This window comes from Stomoxys calcitrans, unplaced genomic scaffold (assembly GCF_963082655.1).
Source record: "Stomoxys calcitrans unplaced genomic scaffold, idStoCalc2.1 SCAFFOLD_94, whole genome shotgun sequence".
In the NCBI taxonomy this organism is placed as follows: domain Eukaryota; kingdom Metazoa; phylum Arthropoda; class Insecta; order Diptera; family Muscidae; genus Stomoxys; species Stomoxys calcitrans.
The window spans coordinates 43,446-46,993 of record NW_026739318.1 but is presented as its reverse complement, the minus strand read 5'-3'; positions in this window follow the sequence as shown (position 1 = coordinate 46,993).

Below are 3,548 nucleotides of genomic sequence, written 5' to 3'. Positions count from 1 at the left end.
GTTCTCCGACGAATCAACTATTGTCGTAAAGGCCTCTCCTATTAGAAAATGCCCCGGAGTCAATACACTATTGTCATTTGGATCTTCAGACAATGGTGTTAACGGCCTGGAATTTAAAACGGCCTCAATTTGAGCGATTAATGTACATAACTCTTCGTATGTCATTATTCCCTCTACCGCCTTATGAAAATGCTTCTTCACTGATTTCACGCATGCCTCCCATAGTCCTCCAACATGCGGTGATCGTGCAGGAATATTAATCCACTCTATGTCCCGTTGCAGACAAAACTCATCAATCTTCTCCTTATGTTGTTTTTCTGCAAACAATTTGTAGATTTCGTGCAAACTGTTTGAGGCCCCTACAAAGTTAGTCCCATTATCACAATAAATCCTAGTTGGACATCCGCGCCTTGCTACAAACCTTTTTAATGCACCAATAAACGCCGCTGACGTCAAATCTGATGCCACTTCCAAATGCGCTGCTTTCGTGGCAAAACAGACAAAAACGCACACATACGATTTGTCTATTCTCTTTCCTCTAACTTTATGGTGTATTTCTATTGGACCAAGATAATCAATGCCCACATTCAAGAACGGGCGAGTTCTTATAACTCTGTCTCCTGGCAAATTCCCCATCATTTGATGAATTTTCCTTGGCTCTACCCTGAAGCATCTATAACACCTATTTACTATCTTTTTCGCCAATAATCTTCCACGAAGAGGCCAAAATTGCTGTCTTACTATTGCTAACAACCCTTGCGGACCGACATGCAAATGCTCCCTATGTAATTGTTCCACTATCATCTCTGTAACTTTGCATTTGTATGGCAACAACATAGGATGCTTTGCCTCATACAGCAATGCGCTATTTTCCAACCGGCCTCCTACTCTTAAAATTCCCGAACTGTCCAGTATAGGACATAATGTGCGAATATGAGATGCTTCATGTACCTTACCTTTTGCCAGCATCTTCTCCAATTCGGCCGAAAAATATTCCTGTTGAACATCCCGTATTATTAGCCTGAGTGCTTCCTTTCTGTAATGTACAATAGACTTATGACCATTTTTCTTCGCAATATTAACAAATTTCAAGACCATCGCCACTACGTTTTGCAGCACAGAAAACTTGTTTCTGTGATTAATGGTCTTCCACCAAACAATTCCTTCTTGAATAACGAGAATCTTCGCCGCTTTCTTAACATCAGGTACGTCCACAATCTGCTCAAACGTTGTCTCTTTCTCAACCAATTCCTTCAAAAAAACCGGACCTTCAAACCATAGTTCATTTTCCACGATCTGTCGTCCCAACAGCCCTCGAGATAACAAGTCCGCAGGATTTTCTTGAGACTTTACATGCCTCCATTGTGACAATTCTGTCATAGACTGTATAAAAGACACCCTATTTGATACAAATATTTGCAATACTGCCGGATCCAATCTTAGCCAGTTCAAAACAATTGTCGAATCTGTGTAATAATAAACATCAGCAGATCCCACCATTACCTTTAAACTTTCCAGCACCGCCTTCATGAGCTCAACTAATAACACACCAGCACACAATTCCAAACGTGGCAGTGTTATCACCTTTATTGGTGCTACCCTTGACTTCGATGTCGCCAACTTACTACTTACATTGCCCTCGCTATCAATAGTTCGGACGTAGATAGCTGCACCATACGCTTTCATTGACGCATCGCTAAACCCGCATAGTTGAATTTTCATTGGTTTCACACAACATACATGCCTCGGCACCCTTACTTCATTAAGACATATCAAATTCTCCTTTATCCTTACCCATCTTGCACATACATCGTTATCAATCACATCATCCCAATCGACTTTCAATTTCCACAAATCCTGCAGCAGTATTTTTGTCAACACCACAACAGGACCAATCAGCCCCAATGGATCAAACAATCTTGAAATTTCACCCAAAATCGTCCTTTTCGTTACAGTTGTCATTTCTTCACGGTGATAGTTGAAGCTAAATACATCTCTTGATGGGCTCCAACTTATACCTAAAGCCTTTACACAATTAACCAGGCCCGATTCAAGTTTAAATGTTTTTTCCACATCCTTTTCATCGACACTTTCCAATATTAGCTCGTGATTTGCGCACCACTTCCTCAAAGGCATTCCATACCGTTGTAAAATGAGTGCAATGTTGTCTCGAAATGCCTTAACAGACTCAAGACAGTCTCCTCCTGTCATCAAGTCGTCTACATAAAAATCACATCCAATTGCTTCAGACTCCATCGGATATTCATCCTTATTCCACTTGGCAATTGTCTCCAAACATTTTACTGCCAAATATGGAGCTGCCGCAGTGCCATACGTAACCGTCTTGAGGACATATGTTCCAATAGGCTCGTTATCGTTCCAACGCCAAAATATCCGCTGAAACTTTGTATCACAGCCTTCTACCCAAATCTGTCGATACATTTTCTCAATATCAGCAGAGAACACATACCTATGCCTCCTAAATCTGAGCAAAATATTAAATAAATTCTCCTGCACCTTCGGACCTGTGTATAATACGTCATTCAGCGACACATTTGAAGTGGTTTTGCACGACGCATCAAATACCACTCTCAACTTTGTAGTCGAACTTTCCGGGCGTAATACACAATGATGTGGCAAATAATATCCATCCTCCAATCTGGGCACCTCTGTCAACTTTTTCATATGTCCCATGTCTAGATATGTCCGAAGAAACTCGTGGTACTGCGCTTTCAACGATTCTTGTTTCTCAAGCTTTCTCTCGAGAGCAAAAAATCGTCGCCTTGCAATTCCCGCCGAGCTTCCTAATTCACTACATCCCTTTTTCAATGGCAACTTCACTTGAAATTTTCCATCCGCTGCCAATTTAACGCTGTTGTCAAAAATTTCCTCACACTCCTTCTCGTCCACTGTTAACCTCCTCATTTGTGGAACCTCTTCTATCTCCCAAAACCTCCTCAGCACTTCATCACCTTTGTGAATCGTTGCCACAATTTTAGGGCTTGAATCTGAATGGTCCATTATTGCAGGGCCACTTACTACCCATCCTAACAAAGTTTCCTGCACTCTTATCCCACGCTTTTCACTGCGCAATTGACCACTTGCCAAAACATCAAAAAATATTTCCGCCCCTACTAACATATCAACACCCCTTGGAACATTATACTGGGGATCTGCCAGTAACACTTTCTGCGAAAATCTCTCCGTCCTAACCCTCGACTCCGGAACATTTGATAAAATATTCTTTATTACTAACGCATCCACACTAGCGCTATAATCTGACGTTCGCGATCGAAGATTGACTCCTACCTTTTCATCAATCACGGATTTATGACTCGCCAACCCTTCTATTTCCTTTCTGGTGCTTTCACCAGATAACTTCAATTTGTTCCTAAATTCTTTGGTCATAAGACACACTTGTGACCCACTATCCAGCAGGATACGACAGTCTATCCACTGTCCATCTCCATTCTTCACCTGAACAACCGCCGTGGCCAATAATACACATGTATCATCTTTAACAATCTTGTCACTTACCACTGCGCTTT